The sequence below is a fragment of the Coenobita brevimanus genome, chromosome 46 (assembly GCF_032717465.1).
Source record: "Coenobita brevimanus isolate Jiangsu-jjx chromosome 46, ASM3271746v2, whole genome shotgun sequence".
In the NCBI taxonomy this organism is placed as follows: Eukaryota; Metazoa; Arthropoda; class Malacostraca; order Decapoda; family Coenobitidae; genus Coenobita; species Coenobita brevimanus.
In genome coordinates, this window is record NC_136999.1 from 48,165,323 (window position 1) to 48,183,249 (window position 17,927).

Here is a 17,927-nt window from a genome sequence, read left to right on the forward strand (position 1 = left end):
GCCATGCAGTGTGCTTAGCTTTTTTATGCCACCCGCCGCCAGGTAAGTGGCTACCGGGGGACCTATCCTGGTGCTTACTAGTGGACACCTCCACACACTGATCATCAATAACTAGGCTCCCAGAGCCCCCTAAGGAAGAACTAAACCTTTTCTCCCTCACTGGTCCAAGAGCAGGAAGGACATGAGGACGTGGCTGTTTCATAAATGTAGTCATTTTACTCTTACTAGAGTTGTTGGACTTCTGTTTAGGCTTTACTGACTGAGAGGCAGCAGCAGCCTGAGAGTAGGAAGTCGCACTGGGGATGTCTGTTTGAGAGCTGGATTGGACAAGAGGCTGAGATGGAGAGATAGAATGTGTGGCAAGAGGAACCGGTTCAGGATCAGTCTGTGTTTCAACAGAGCACATCACGGGACACGACATCACCGCCGAAGCATGGGACCTATTTGGTTTGGGAGTTCCATGCAACTCCTTCACCTTTTTCCTCGCTTCGTAAAAAGAGATCCCCTCTGTTGCCATCACCGTGCAGACCTCTTTCTCCTCCTTCCAGTTAAGACAATCCCTAGAGGATGTGGAGTGCGCACCATCGCAATGAAAGCAACGGACAGTCTCTGATGTGCAGTGTTCAGCATCGTGACCCTGTGTTGCACAACTCCTGCACCTTTTTCCTCACTTCATAAATAGAGATTCCTTCTGTTGCCTTCACCTTGCAGACCTCTTTTCCTCCTTTTAGTTGGGACAATCCCTAGAGGAAATGGAGTGCGCACCATCGCAGTGAAAGCAATGGACAGACTCTGATGTGTAGTGTTCAGCATCGTGATCCTGTGTTGTACATTTGCCACACTCTGACTGTGAAACCCAACAAGTTTTATCATTGTGTCCATTTAATTGACATCGCAATCAAGAGGATTAGGGCTATAAGGCCTAACGTTGATAATTTCCTACCCGACTTTTACGTGGGCTGGGAGGTTCACTCTGCCAAATGTCAAGATGATTATTGCAGTCTTCATCCTTACACCTTCTGCAAAACAAGTGATTAATCGGGCATCAATCACATCTTGCTGAGCAAGTTCAAGTACGATCTCGTCCTGTTCCGTGACCATGAGGTCCCTGCGAGTGATGACACCCTTGCAGGAATTTATGGCACCCAGGATCCTTGGCTCAACATTGTAACAGTGAAACTTGCTCAGTTTCATCAAATCATGAACCTGGGATGATTTGACAGTTTTAATCAAGAGGTCACCATTGGCAATTTTTCATCTTTTTTTACTTGTTCCACTTTCCCCACCCAGTGATCAATCACCCTCTTGATATAGAAAGGATTGAGACTGCTCAAGGGAGTGGATCCGAGAGCATGTAGGGTGACAAATTTGGCATTATTTAGAGGGATGTCCATTGGGGTGCGTGTCTAGGACCGTTCAGTCTGGGGATGGTCAGTTCGTGTGGCAGTCTGTGGTTTGTCAGGACTACCTCCCCCCCTGAGGGAAGGGGAAGCAGTAGGGGCATCCGGCATAGTGACCACTTCCCCCTAATGGGAAGAAGGAGGAAAACAAGCATGGGACAAAACACACTGGGACAAAACACTCAAGGCTGAAATTGCCGTCTGAAACAACTCCAGGGAGGCCCGACCAAGTTAATTCACGTCCCAGAGCGATCAGTGGGGGGGGACCCTCCGTGGGCAGCAAGTAAAGGTAATCTCAGCATACAGGAACAGACATCTACTGTTCCTAGTTATCAGGGAGGGAAAGAAAGTGAGAAAATAGCTAGCCTAACATGCACCAGAAGGGTGGGAAAAAAAAAAAAGCTAAATGCCAGTAAGGCAGTCCTAGGAAGCTAGAGGAGAGCTCAGAAGCACACGACCTCACTCTGCACGACCATGCATAGAAGAGCTCAAACAGAAATGGTAGGCAAATGCTTGTGAGAGGGGAAGCGTCTCTACCACTTCGAGTTTGGACGACACTTCAAACACTCAAACAGACATTCCACTCGTAATTCAGACTCGCTCACCAAACAGACCCATAAATCCGCATACATGTGCTCATCAGCTCGAAGTTCTGATCCTGGTTCATCTGAGCATGTGCTGACTTACCCTGACAATGACAGTTACATCTGGCTCTGGTACTACAGGATCCAAGTTTACTATAATAACCTCAGCAATACTATACTGTTTCTGCTCAAGCCAATCTTTAGTGAGTAGCCATTTAGGACCTTTAAACCACAGGTTATCTTTGATGAGTCTCTTTACTGTCGAACCTGTCGTGAGCAGATCAGCCGGGTTTTGTTTGGAGGATACATGCATAAATTTAAATTTGGAAGACAGCTCTTTAATAGTCTTCACTGTATTGCGGGCGAAAGGGATTTTACTGTCTTCCTTGCCTATCCAGTAAAGACAAATCTCACTGTCAGTCCATATATAGATATCCTCAAACTGAGTATCAAGAGTAGTGGTTATATACCTAGCCAATTTAGTTCCTAATTCTGTGGAAGCTAATACCATTTGAGGTAGGGTTCTTCCTTTAATTGGCACAACTCTGGCTTTGGACATTATAATCTTATTATCCTCTCCTGTTGCGCAATAACCTACTGCTCCATATCATCACCCTTACAAAGAAACTGCCTAAGTAATTTTTTCTACATTTCGGGAAATCGAAAAAACTTGTCTCATTTTCTTAACTTTCAAATGACTTAGACAGAAGTTGAGGTGCATTTAAGACCACTTACACCCTAGCCTTGACAAAGGCAGCTATACCCATAGGCGCGGCACGTGATGAAGAATTGATTTAGGCAAAAATCCAGAAATCGCCGAAAAATGACTTAGGCAGTTTCTTTATGAGGATGACGATATGCCCTTTAAGAAGCATCACAAAATACGTGTATGTGTGACTTCTCATTACTGTTTATTTTCCTGGGGATACATAAACTTGATGTATTTTCAAACTCCTTTCTAATCTGTTCCCATTGTTCCAAATATGTCTCACCTAATTCAGTGTCCTAGTCTAACCTTTCTCACCAAGCCTCTTGCACTAAACATTTGCCTCTAATAACAATAGGACTGACCAATCCTAATGGGTCAAATAACATGGAGACATGACTTACCAAGGACCTCTTGGTGAGAGTGATATCAGAGAACTTATTTTTTTTTTTATGCTAAGAAGAAGGTACCAAAGGCCATAATTGGTTTCAAACTTATTTCATTAGCTTTTGTATCCCATTTAAGACTCAACACATTCTGAGTTTTGGGAATGTCAGTATTTGGATAGTCCTCTTCTATTTTATTCTTCAAAAGCGGTGAATTTGTATTCCAGCTCTGTAACGGCAAATTTGCCTTCCCACATTCGGAACTGGCTACTTCATAAGCCTTCAATGCTTCCGCCTCTGTATCAGCAACACCTTGGAAATTATCCATATAAAAAGCCTGCCCTATTTCTGGGAGAGAATGGATAATGAGCGATTGGTGAAAAAGATAACTAGATCTGATGTGAGAGGTGTAAGACTGAGAGGAAGACCACGAATAGGATGGATGGACAGTGTGAAGAGAGCGCTGGATGCGAGAGGGATGTCTGTTGAGCAAGGAAGAGTGGCTGTGCGTGACATAAATAAATGGAGAGAAATTGTGAATGAATAAGTGATGACGCAGCCCTGAGGGGATATTCTCCCGCATTTGGTCTGATCAGCTAGTCAGGTCAGGTGCGGGTAAGGGGATGGGTCTGTTATGATGTGGCAGGGGTAAACCAGTTCTGCTGTCGGGCCCTGCTGTGGATGTCACTGCTTGCATTGCGCAGTTGACCCTTGTGCGGTGTGATGCGGTGAGGATCTGTCCGTTCTCCCCTTTGGGGCTAAGATGCGAATGAATGTGTTTGAATGGATGAGTAAATGGAGAGTGAGTCGTCCTGTCTCGGCTACCTCCCTTTCCTTGGGGGAAGCAGCCTAGGTATATAGATAGATAGATAGATAGATTTCTGGGAATTTGGCATTTCCAAATCTGAAACAGTAATTTTTCAATGGACTATCTTCATTTTGAGGGTCTTGAGGCCAGAGGGATTATGTAAATTTTGTATCCTCCTCTCTCAATCCTATTATGAGAAAAGCGTTACTAATGTCTGCCGTATAAGCATAAGGTTTCTCTCTAAATCGTGGTAATACATTCCCTAACTTCTCTGTTACAGCAGGTCCAGAGTATAGGCAATCGTTGAAGCTAGCTCATCCTTTGGACGCTTTACTACTACAATTGAAAACTATCATTATGGGAGTAGTTACTGAATCCTTGCTTACAGCATGATGTGGTAAATAATGTCCCTCCTTGTGGTTAACAAAGAATTCTACCTCTTCTATATAATTTTTCTTCAACTGATCTTTTATATTATTATTATATATGGTTAGATGTTCTGGTTTGTCTCTCAAACTTTCTTAGAAGAGAATTTAACTAAGCCTTAGCTGCTTGGTAATACAAATCCAAAGTTATTTTAACTTCAGGGGTTCGTTCCTCAGAGTGTCCCACAATTTGTGTACAGGTTCATTTTTTTCATCCAGCAAGTCATTTATCTGAGTAGGTTCTAATTCTGCACCTATTCTAACTCTCATTAATGACTGTGTGGGGGTAATAAAAACTGAGTCCACCAGTTTGGCTTCAGCCTTAGCTTGCTTTGGAAAAGGCAAATGACCCATAATAAGGTTACCTCTTGGACTCTTGAATAACTGCACTTTACTTTTCTTGAAAGTCCTATGTAGGAATCTTCCACAGTAATCTGAACCAATTATCATTTTTATGGGAACCACAGTATCTGATTCCACATTTTGTTTTGCCAACCTAATCCATGAGTTCTGTAGATGATCAGAGGTTTCCCTCAGTCCCCTTTTATATATATATATATATATATATATATATATATATATATATATATATATATATATATATATATATACATATATATACTTGTCTCCATGTTATCCAGTACAGCTGCTGCTATGCAGTATTTATATCTGCCAAGGAGTATTACTGGTCTCACTGAATCAAAGGACTGAGCTTCCTTAGTAGTTAAAAAACCCTGTAATGGCTAGATTTACCTTGCCAATAATAGGTAAGTTTAATTTCTTCACAATGTCTGCAGAAATTAAGGTTTTCTGTGCACCCGTATCAAAAAGAGTACATACTAATATGTATGTATTTTCAATCACTACCTTCACATCTGAAATTGGAACTGCAACAGGCATTACTACTAGAGTATTCACTTTAGCAACTGTCATATTGACACTTGCAGTTTTAGGAACCTCATATTTCATCCTTGGGCATAAAGAACTATGATGATGGTCTTTTTTACCTTTGAAACAAAGATATAGTTTAATCTTGCTGTCCGCAGAAGTGTGTTCAGAATGCATGAAAAATTATACAACACCCCAATTGCTGAAGCTTCCCTGCTCTAGAAGCATAATCAGGATAATGTTGACAAGATGCACTGCAATGTTGTTCACCACAAAATGCACAAATCTTCCTGCCCTTTACCGTTGAAATTTTTACCTCTTTATTTTCATCAGTTTGTCTATTCCTTGTCTTTAATGTTTTATCCTCAGATTTTAAAGAGCTAAGGAAAGTACCTATCTCTTCCATAGGTACAGACTTAGCCATCCCTGACTTAGGTTTCCCAGCCAGTTGGTAAGTGGTTCTTTTCCTTATTTCACCCTTCTGTTTAATTTCAGCAGGCTTTACTATTCCTTGCAAATGTTTACAGAGTTGCATTAAGCCCTCCTGAATCTCCTTACGGGAGAAAATATCCTGTTGGTATCTACCATACAAGGCATCCTTGGTTCTAGGTAGAAGCTTTAAGGACACAGTTCTAGAAAGCACCCAATCTGCTGCTTTAATATCTTCGTAAGTACCTAAAGCCTTTAAATTACAACTCATCGCAATCCGAAAATTTTGCAAAGAATCAAAATTATGTTTAGGTATGGGTAATTCATTTAGAGCCTTCAGTAATTGGGTGATGACCTGCTCCCTGTATTCATAATTCTGTCAAAGGAAAGTCAAAGCTGCCTCATATTTTGTTTTCTTCCACAGGTAATTATTTTATGAACTTGTAAGGTGTCCCCTTGACCTCTCCTAACAGATATGAGAGTTTACCCACACTGGGGAGATCTGTTCTATTATGACCTAAGTATTTCAACTGATCCCCAAAAGATTTCCAGTTTTGCTCCCTATCCTGCTCTGGAAGCGTAATTTGTGGTGGTGCAGTTTTACTCCACTGTTCCACAATTTGTGTTTCTGCGGTAGTATCAGCCAATGTTGACTCTAATAACTTCATTAATGTCATATATACCTCTAATTTATCTTCAAAATTGGTAGTCTCCGACTCCAAATGATCTTTATCATCACCTTTCACTATTGCTGCTTCTAAATTTACATAACTTTCTTCATACTTAGTCCGTCTGCCTTTTAGTATATTCAAAAGACTACTTAATTTCTCCTTGGGCTGAGTTGTTTAATCTAGTGATTGCCTACAGTCATTGATGGCTCTTGTTACCCATCCTGCCTTAGCACTGGGTGACCTCTATAACAAGGAGATAGACATTTCGACTGATTTCTAAGTTACTAGAATTAACATTAATTTCAAATTTATCTGAGCTTTGCCGTTATCTATTTATTTCAAATTATGAGGAGTTTAGGGAAAAGGTTTATGGTATTAAAGCTATCTCCTTGGATTGTTAAGCCTCTGGGTTTATGTCTTTATCTCCACATTCAGTTTCCAAATAACCCATATTTCCCTGGGCACAGAACGATTAATCATTTTAAAATTTGAGGAGTGTAGGGATTGGGTTTATGGTATTAAACCTATCCCCCTGGGTTGTTAAACGTCTGGGGTTATGTCTTTATCCCCACACTCAGTTTCCAAAATAACCCATATTTCCCTGAACTCAGAACCAATTAACATCTTAATATAACACTGAACCACCCAAAGCCTGTACAGCATAGAACTGCTCTTTCTTTCACTCTATGTAATTTATAAATTTCTGCAGAACCGCTGCTCTGTCATGATGACTCCAGTGTACGAGTATACCATCGGCTTTTAGAGTTGCTTGGAAGGGCTTTGCATCAAAATGAATAAAATCTTTTGCCTTCCTTATCCTGTGCTGCCGCCTATTTATGACCCTGCTAACTAAATTATATGTACCATAGCAAACTCGTGAACCATCTGGTAGGTTTGTACAGTAGGCTCAAGCAGGGTTATGGTTACCAAGGATTTACATGAACCTTCAGTGGATCCTACCACGGCTAGAACGTTTTCAATGATCTCATTAACTTCCACATGTTCATAAATATCATTTCCTCCCAGGAAAAGGATAGTGTGGTCATGCTTCCAGTCCGATATGGCATTTAGCCACTTGTCATCAGAAAACTAACTTGCCCTTCCACCAGGAGCTCTGTATATACGTATTTCCATGTCCTCCACTTCCACAGAACGTGGAATTAGGCTGTGCCTGACAAACCCGACCTTAAAATCGTTCAGTGCCTCAGCACACATCTGTTATCCTCACTCAGGGCACCAAAAATTTGTCAGAAATTTTGATACACTCCTTCATCTGATGAGTGTTAGTCTAAACATGACCTTAAAGGAAATTTATATAAGTCTCTTAACCCTTTGAGATTCAAATGACTATTTCGATCGTCATTTCAAATCCAATTTCAGAGATTCGGATGACGCTTTTAATTGTCATTTTAAGAAACTTTTGTATAATATTCACCATAAATCGCAGTTATGCATCATAACAAAGAGGCTCGAGCATGTTGTCACGGAATGGTTGCTCTATGTGTGGCGATACTGCACCAGCTGGTTAGACTCATGGCTTTGTTTTTTTGTAACTTAATTCCTGGTGAATATTTTTCTACAGCAAGATATAAAATTTTTGGTTTTTACCTAACTTCAACTTGTCACTTTGACTTTTTATTTTCTCTGTTTTCCTTTTATGAACATACTACGACAAAGTACAACTATTCAGCTTCAAAATAACACTACAACCAGCATCCTATCATGAAAAGTGTATTTACACTGACCGATCAAGAAAAACATTGCGAAGCGAATGTGTGGCCTAGACTAAAATAAAATTGTGCATCTCTTTCCTTTCACTTTACTGCATAATGAAATGCAAAAATTACCATAATCTATATATCATTGTAAAGCTAATTTATTGTATTTTGGCAAGGTTTAAACCAAATTTACATATCTTTCCTCATTATTTTTTGCCGAATACTTTACTACGGCAAGGTGTAAAATTTTTGCTTTTTGCCTAACTTCATTTCATCATTTTGACATTTTATTTCCTTTGTTCTCTTTTTTTGAACATACTACGATAAAGTACAACTAATCAGCTTTAAAATGACACCAAAACCAACATTCTATTATGAAAAGTGTATTTACACAGAATGATCAAATTGAAATATCTGGCCTGGAAGATGTGGGTCAGTGTGAGTGGCTGACTCTCACACAGACATAATCTGCCCGGCCCAAAAACCTGATAGGGTTAAGAGATTAAGGTATAATTAACCTGCTGCGTGCCAGTGCCGTTTTAAAACGGTCTGACATAATTACGCGGCCAGTGCCAATGCCGTTTTAAAACGGTCTAAAATAAAAAACTTCCCGGTGACCGCATTTATCAAGATTTGCTGGTAAAAATTAAAAATTGGCAGGCATGTAAGGTAACTGTTCCTCTACCATCCCCCAGGCTGTCAAGGCCATACACTCACTCACTCCCCCCCCCCCACACTTGCTCTGCCTCACTCTTCCTGTGTGCCTTACCCAGTGCTGTACATAGTGAAGGCATTTTGTAAATATTTTCATGTAAGTGAAAGTTGTAAATATTTTTGTGTAAGTGTAAGGACTATATAGTGAAGTCAAGTTGTAAATACCTTGTTGTAAGTGCCAGGACTGTACCTAATGAAGTCAGGTTGTACCTATTTTCAAGTAAGTGTAAGATAATGCATTCATTGTGAGAACGACATGCAAATTGTGATAGATGCTGAAGTAATAAGTAATCAGAAAAGTGTATTGAACATTGCTATACCTTCCCAGCATAAATACCTGAGTATACCTTACATAGAAAACGGCTTTCTCTCACGTACGTGGTGAGCGTGAGAGAACGACTATACCTGTACACGAGTATGCACGACTCGATAAAACTCATTTTCAAGTCTCGGTGAGCATTTTAATGGCGAAATTCGTTGTTTCCACATCAAAATCTATCATTTTAGCCAAAAAAAAAGCTCAAAAAATGGCCAGCACTGGGGTGACCCAGAGGGATAAAAATAGCCGGCACGCAGCAGGTTAATATTCTAACTCATCCGTAATTATTCTCCTAATATCCTAGCCAGTTCCCCCCAGTTTTGGCCAAATCATAAAGGTTACTTAGCTAGACTGAGTCGGAACAACAGACGACGATGGGCCTCATGTTTTAGTCAGTTGCCTGTCCTGGGGCATCCAAGCATCCTGAGGTGCGTATTTTACAGCATGCAGCTTGAACAGGCTTAGGAACTAGAGTGAGCAAATGTAGCGAGTCTCTTCTTTCTCATAGGATTGAAGAGATGCCAACCTTTTTTTTTAATTACAGTCCTAAATACAGTTACAGTACTTCATGATATATACAAGGCAAATCTAATTTAAATTATTCTTAGTTTTAATTTAACTACAGCTAGATGTTCCATTTATTTATGTAAATATGTATTAAACCTTTTCTTTGTTTTATGAGGATACACGTCATCGTACCATGCAAGCATAGTTATGCCAATGGAAAATTCCTAAGTATTTACACGTATTCTGAACACAGTTGTCCACAAGGGTTTAACGCAGTAGCATTTAATTTATTAATAATAAGGATTATTAAGGAGAACATAATTTCTGGGTTACAAAATCGATTGAATTAGTCATTAACACTCTCCAGGTTTTCCTCTGCTTTAAATCAGGGACAACTATTTTAAAAGGTAAAGAGCACAACTGATCTGGAGGAAAATATTTCACACAAAACTGGTTCACTACCACACTGCATTACTGAATCATAGCCATCATTATTTGGAGCTGTGGTGAATATCCCTCTAGTATACAATGGTTAGTGTGTCAGTGTGTTCACGAAGATCTTTAGTGGTAGATGTCGGTAAAGATGTTGCTAGAAATGCTAATGTTAAGATCTGAATGAGGTGAAAATGGATGTTTGTGTTGTAACAAATATTTAGTGGATTTTATATAAAATGACTGTGAAAAATGTATGAAAACAGTAGCAGCACCTCCAGACTCACCTGAAACGTGAACCCAGTGGACTGCAGCCTTTCTGCAGGGTACATTTTCCTTTTGGGAGACAGTGAAGTCCCCGAAGGAGTTCTGCATAACCAGGCAGGTGAGCGACCTGGTTATATCAGTGCCACCACGTGAAGGCGACCCTCTCCAGCACCGAAGAGTGTATAATTGATTGTAATAAGGAATGTGAATAAGGTGAATGTGATTCTTTTGAATAAATGATCAAAGGAAGGAAAAACAAATGATAAAAAAAAATATTCATACCCCAGATTACAGGAGTCCTTCATTCATAAAAAATCTGTAACAGTTGGACTTGAACAACTGTAGACTGAAGTGAGGCGGGAAACCCCTCTGGGGATGCAAGTTCCAAAGAGATGTGGTTCAGGGAATAAAAGAAGTCTGACAGACAGAAGCTCTGCAATATGGCTCTGTGACAGTCCAGTCATGAGAGCTATCAAATTCCCATGTAGCGTGGGGAACGGGATGGAGAAATGGCACAATGGATGCAATTTCGTTTAAACATTTGCCATAAAAGTATATGTAAAATATTGTAAGGGAGGCAGCATTCCTTCATATGTGTAGGGGAGGTATAGTAGGGTTATTAATAATTCTAAAAACTTTGGTCTGAATTTTGTCTAGTTGTTTTAGTGCAACCTCTCCACATCTACTCCACAAGGGTGAGTAATAATCCAGCTGAGAGCACACATGACTTGTAAATCATAGCTAACTGCTTGTCAGTGAAGAAGTTACGGGCTCTGTAAAATGGGCCAAGTTTTTTTAAGGCTAAATTAATAACTAATCCGACATGAGAGGTGCAGCTGAGGACATTCTTAAGTGAAACTCCGAGACTTTCAATAATGGTAGAGATTGGAATATTTGTAGCACTGCAGATAATATAGGAATCAGGCAATACTTGTCTATTAGTAAACTATATACATGTGGATTTCGTAGCATTAAATGAGACAATGTTATTTTGTTTCCATTCAGTGGTCTTATATAAGTCTTGATTAATGGAGACTGCTGTACGAGTTGTGAGATATATTAAACTTTGTGAATAGGTGTTTAAGTGTGAGTGAAGTATGAAGTGCTGAGTCAACTGCATATGAATGGCTGGGACTGTCGGTGACAGATAGGGGGTTAGAGCCAGAACTGATCCTTGTGAGACGCTGGCAAATTAATCAAGGAAATTGGAATATACATCATCTATAATTACTCTTATCTTTCTGTTCGTGAGGTATGAGGAAATTAGGTGAACAAAAGTTGATAGGCCATAACAAGGGAGTTTGGACAGCAGGGAACGGTACCACCGTCAATAGGATACGGTAGGGAGGTATGTAGAAAGCCAGTTAGATAAGTGACAACCAGCGTCGATAATGTGGATGATGTGGGGAATCGTGACACCAACATAAAGTTGAGAGGCGTTGGATAGCACAATTGAGGGTTTAAGTATATTCTCTGTCATTCCTGCCCCTCCATCTCTCTTGTACCGCTGGTGAGGGTTAGACACTCTTGGATTAAATGGCTTTATTATGACGCAGGTATTGTTGGTGTGCTGAACCGAGTTAGGTAACGTGACAGCTAATCTTCTACGCTACCCAATCTTCTAAGCTTCCATATGCCTTGTATCATTCTGTCTGGCTCTCTTACTGCTATACCTGACTTCCAGGAATATATATTGCTTGGTGTGGATGTGTGTAATGTCTAGTACTTTTCCACCACATGGGCTAACCGGCTTCTACCAGTTGGCCCACGTGTTTGCTGCATTATGAGATTCTTTATCTGGATAATGTTTGCCATACATTCTGCTTGCATTCTGGCTAGAGGATGTGTACATCTCCGCCTTAGAACTAGATATTGTAAGTGGTACCTATTGTGCTATGAGATATGTACTAATTATTACATGTCTGTAACTTTTACATATGACATTTTAATACCTATATATTGCTTGGTCGCGCAAAACTGTTGTACCTACAGTACAATCTACCTTGACATTACAATGTACTCAGTATAGAGGAATATGTTACACTGATATTTATATACCTTTCAAACAGACAATGTAGAAACCTCATATCTGTTATAATAGTGTAAAATCATAGTAAAATAACTGTAGGAACAGAGCAACATATTGTAGTATATAGCTGTAATATAAAAAATTCTCTCTCTCTCTCTCTCTCTCTCTCTCTCTCTCTCTCGTGTGTGTGTGTGTAGAGAGAGAGAGAGAGAGAGAGAGAGAGAGAGATACATACATACATATATCTATATCTATCTATCTATCTATCTATATATATATATATTTTTTTTTGGTCCAACTCTGGCATAGGCTTCACAGCCTGCTCTCAAGGCCCAGTAGTCCACCTACATACCATACACCTCTCTACATGTCATATATATATATATATATATATATATATATATATCATTTCTCTCCATATATATATATATATATATATATATATATATATATATATATATATATATATATATCTCCTTTCTCTTCACATATATATATATATATATATATATATATATATATATATATATATATATAAATCCTTTCCCTCCACATTTTTACAAAGAAGTTTCGTTGTCTCGCCCTAACCAGCGCATAAAACAGGGGTAAATCTGACTCCCACAAACACAGATCATTGGTAGTGGTTTTCCTAACACCCAATAATTTTTTAATACACCACATATACAGTTTCTTTACAGTGTAAAACCTGAAACTTTATCCCACCAGTTGACACCAGTGTAATGGTAAAGACCTGTTATCCCACCGGTATTCACCAGTGTGATGCTAAGAATTTTTATGCCACTGGCTAACACCAGTGTAATGATGATAGGGGGTATGTATTTTCTTACCTGTTGTGGGTATTGATCAACTCTCCCATGGATATACAAGTGGTACTCGACTTAGTATAGTGGATGGTAAATATTTATGAAAAGAATGAATTGTGGTGGCGTTTGTAGTTTTTGGCCGAGGTTTAGATTTAGTCGGTACCTCAGGTGGTTGTCGTTCCCTCAGCGAAGGAATCTTGAATTGGAAGGGGAGTGAATTTGGCTTGAGGACATAATTTCCTTGATTAGGTATACTAATAAAGAAAAGAAAATGCTATATACTTTACTCTACTTTAATAATTGTTAATTTCCACAAAAACATTTTTTAATTACATGACCCTTTTTAGTATGAGAGAAGATTGTAAAGGTTACTAAGGCTTTTGGGTGATCATTCCTCTAACATTATTACCAGACGAAACCATTGATACATGGGAGGTATGGAGTAGTTGTACTTTACTTTCTTTTTTGGCCGTTACTCTTGGGCTCAACAATGGCCTCAAGACAGGGACACTTTTACGGGTATGATTTGTCTGTTCGGGCTGGCATAGCCTCGAATCAATAAGAATGATTATTTGTGTTCATCTTTCACCCATATAAGGTATTCTCCTCATATAATTTTCTCGGTTCCCACATCGTCAGTATTATTTACAGTTCACCATCAACAATGTTATATAATCACTAGAAATACATAATCTCTCGGGCCTGTCTAGCCTCGAAGAATAATTCAAACAAAAGGAAATATAATCACCAAGGATACTCAATCATTCGGGCTTGTTTAGCCTCGAGGTACAACTCAAATATCACGTTATTGCTCACAATCAGTAAGTTCCCTTCCACGCTCCTAATTATTTTTTTTTCTAATAAACTAATTTTAAAGAAAGAGAACAGTTAATGAATTTGAATTTTTCTCCTTTCCCGTTACAGAACATATCACTTTTATACTTCTATTCCTTATCTACAAAAAAAAGAAATTCACTTGATAGGATCATTAATAACACATCAACTACCTTCGGTTTGTAAAAATAACTCGTGAGTAGTGTAATGTGTAAGTGTAAAAGTCTATGGGCAATACTTGGGAATAATGGCGTGCTCACACGGACGTCGCCGGTGTCTGGGGAACTAAACGAACGTCTGTTACACACGATGTCTGGGCAGCAAGTCACTCTACGTTAAACTCTCAACAATATTACTTCTCATAGTTCATAATAAGTAAGGATTAAACAAAGAAAAAGAGGGGGAGGAAGAAGAAATGTGGACGACTCACCTAAACGAACGTCTGTTACACACGATGTCTGGGCAGCAAGTGGGGCCTGTCGGGCACCACAGGACGCCACTGCTAGCTCAAATGAGATTATATTTTTGAAATATGGTGGGTTTCAATTCTCTTTACAATTTATTTAGCAGTGTACCCATGACGACAAGACTTTTGATTGAATTGGGGAAAATTTGGGATTTATTCCTTACTTAATTTAGATACTGATTCTATCACTATCTCAATTTGAATCTGAGAGCAGCTCATGCCATCTAGTGACGGCCAAGATAAACGGGACTTTAAATCCTCACAAATGAACTCTGTTTAAGGTTTAAACTCGGCGCCCGGCAACGACGCATAAAGGGAGGGGATAAGCTGCTCGCATGTGTCTTTCATTACTCGGCTTCACTGAGGAATTCCCATAGCTCAACATCTACAAGTACATCACCCACTGCATAGATACAGAGGTACATACATATAAAAAATAGAGTTAGCCCTACAGTAATAATTAATATATGAATTACTACTTAGGGTAGGAACTTATAGACTAATATTCAGGTTACACCCTAACTTAAAATTACAGTACTACTAAACACATACATGAATATCAAATGTGTGGCACTACAACAGGTTTAACATCTCCACCTTCATCCACAACTCTGAGCCATACATAATCGATGCCATTAACGCACAGTTAAAAAACTTCTTTTTTCACATAAAATGGAATATGATTATTTCTATTCACAAATTAAAAAAAAAAAATTCAATCTCATCGCCATGGATGTAGAACCATCAGACGAGAACGGGCTGCCTAGGTATATATAGTGACAGCAGTGCTCCACCGTCACACCAACCAATAACATAGGATCTCTATCCACGTCCTCACAGTTCAGTACCATAAACTTAGTTTTTCTTACGTTAACATCCATCCCATGTGAAACATAAAACTCATTAAGTAAACAATTTTTTCTTATATCCAACCTTGACGTAGACAGAAGGATGGTGTCATCCATTAGGACCAGCACATGAAGCCACTGCAGAAACCCATCCATGCCACAGCTCAGTTTTATTAAACTTATCATGTCAAAAACATAAAGGACAAATAGCAGGCATGAGGATGGGGCACCCTGACGCACTCCTACTGACATGATTAATGCTATACCAATAATATTGGTCAAACTGTACATGGCAATAATAACAAAAAGCGTCATCATACCACAACCGGGTCTCTTCAAAACAGAAAGAAAGCACATTTCTCTTAACCTTATCGTAAGCTTTAGAAAAGTCGACAAATATAATATACATTATAAATTTCTTCTTCATTGCTACCTGGATTAACAAACGCAGCGTCACGATATGCTCAATACACCTTCTTCTCTCCTGGCTACCTGCCTGCTCCCTGAAAGGTTTAAACCACAAATTAAGTCTGTTACACAGCACCATATACAATTTCGCCAAACTATTTACAACATTGATACCTCGAAAGTTAGTAACCAGTGATACCGACACACACACACACACACACACACACACACACACACAGTATATATACTGTATATAGATAGATATAGATACTGATATCTATCTATCTATCTATCTTATCTATCTATCTATCTATATATCTATCTGTATCTGTCTATCTATCTATCTATTTATCTATCTGGTTGGCCTTATCCCAGGGGGCCAAAATGCTGACAACAGCTATTTCTGTCTCCCCTACAAAGCTGCTCTGTACTCTTCTCATATCTACAATTTCCAGGGCAGATTTCACTTTCAAAACATTACTAACATAGCCATAAAACAATCAAAAGAGCTTTTAGGGGAATAGAAGTTGGTGCACTAACCCATTACAGGGCTAGGAGAAGAAAAGCTTCACCCAGGAGGCTGTGACTCTGCTCCCAACATATCAAAACGGAAAGGAAGACCGAGCATCTCCTTGTCTGTTTTCCCCTCCAGTGTTGCCAAGTCTTCTTTTAAGGATCCTCATGATAAACAGAACTTTTAAACTGCCAATGATATTTTCTTTTAGAGTATGATTGATTGATTGATTGATTGAAAATATTTAAAATCTGGCATCGCAACTCCCAGGGTCATATGCCACCGGACAACAAGGTAAAAGTTACAGCAAAATAAAAAGTGCATATTCAGAATAATGTTAATATCTATTAGCTGGAATAAAACACTAAAAATAAGAAAACAATAGTTTTATAAAATATCAATTACTTATAAAAGTGGAAGGAGGCCGGCCTCCTAAAGAAAACTAAAAACATCAGTAAAATCGCTAGAGGCTTCTCCGAGCATCGAGGACAAACAGTAGGCACTGTCTGCCTCCTAATGCCTATGGAGGAAACTCTGACGTAAGTTCCCCAGACTTGGACACTCTACCAGCAAGTGACGGACAGTAAGGGGAAAAGGGCAGTCATCACAGTACAGGTGAGTCTCACCACTCATCAGGAACCCATGTGTAAGCCGAGAGTGCTCAGTGCGAAGCCTAGCAAGAGCCACCTCCAATCGCTGAGACATGGAGGGAAGAACCCTTGGCACAACCACTCTCTGAAAGATTTCTTTTAGTGTATTATGAGAAACAACATTCCAGTGTCTCTGCCAACATGTATGAATAGTGTACAACAAGTAAGGTGTTACATCAGAAGCTGGAAGTGGGTAGTCGGTTGGGGGCCGTTGAGAAGACACAGCTTTAGCTAAAGTATCTGCCCTCTCATTGCCCACCACACCAACATGTGCAGGAATCCAACAGAAGTTCACATGGCTGACACGACGGCCAAGAAACCACTCTAAAATTGATAAAACCAATGGATGGGATGCATTAATAGACTCCAGTGCAGACAGTGCACTACATGAGTCACTAAAAATCACAAAAAACGGGTTGGGGGAGAGTAAAAATGATTTTAAGAGCATATAACATTGCAGTCACTTTTGCCGTATATGCTAAAGTAATGCCAGGAACGATACCACCCCTATGAAAGGAAGGGAAGAGAACACCAAATCCTACTCCAGTATCAGTCTTACAAATCCTACTCCAGTATCAGTCTTAGACCCATCAGTATAGACAGGGACAGAACCCTCATGAATGGAGGTATGTTCTAAAAAGAGATAGAGGGACACCTGAGAGGGAGGTGAGCCCTTTTTTCAACAACAGACCTACAAAATGTCACACGAAGGAGTAGCCAAGAACCCACCCTTGGGATCCGATGTGGACAAACTGCCAGTCTCGGAACAGAGAGGGCTAATATAACAGACCGGACCCTGCAACCAAATCTATCTATCTATATCTATAGCCCGACGCCCTAATCCCGCAAAGGGTGGCCGCAGACAAAACGCCTCCAAGTCACTCTGTCACCCACCATTTGACTACCCTCCCCCCAACTCACCCCCCCCCTCCCTCATATACCTCTCAACTCCATCCCTCCACCTCATCCTCGGTCTACCCCTCCCTCTCCCTCCCTCCACCTCACCTACATACACCCTCTTAGTCAGTCTTTCATTCTCCATTCTCTCCACATGTCCAAACCAAATGGCTTTGGGAAATTAGGACGGGTGTCATCAACAG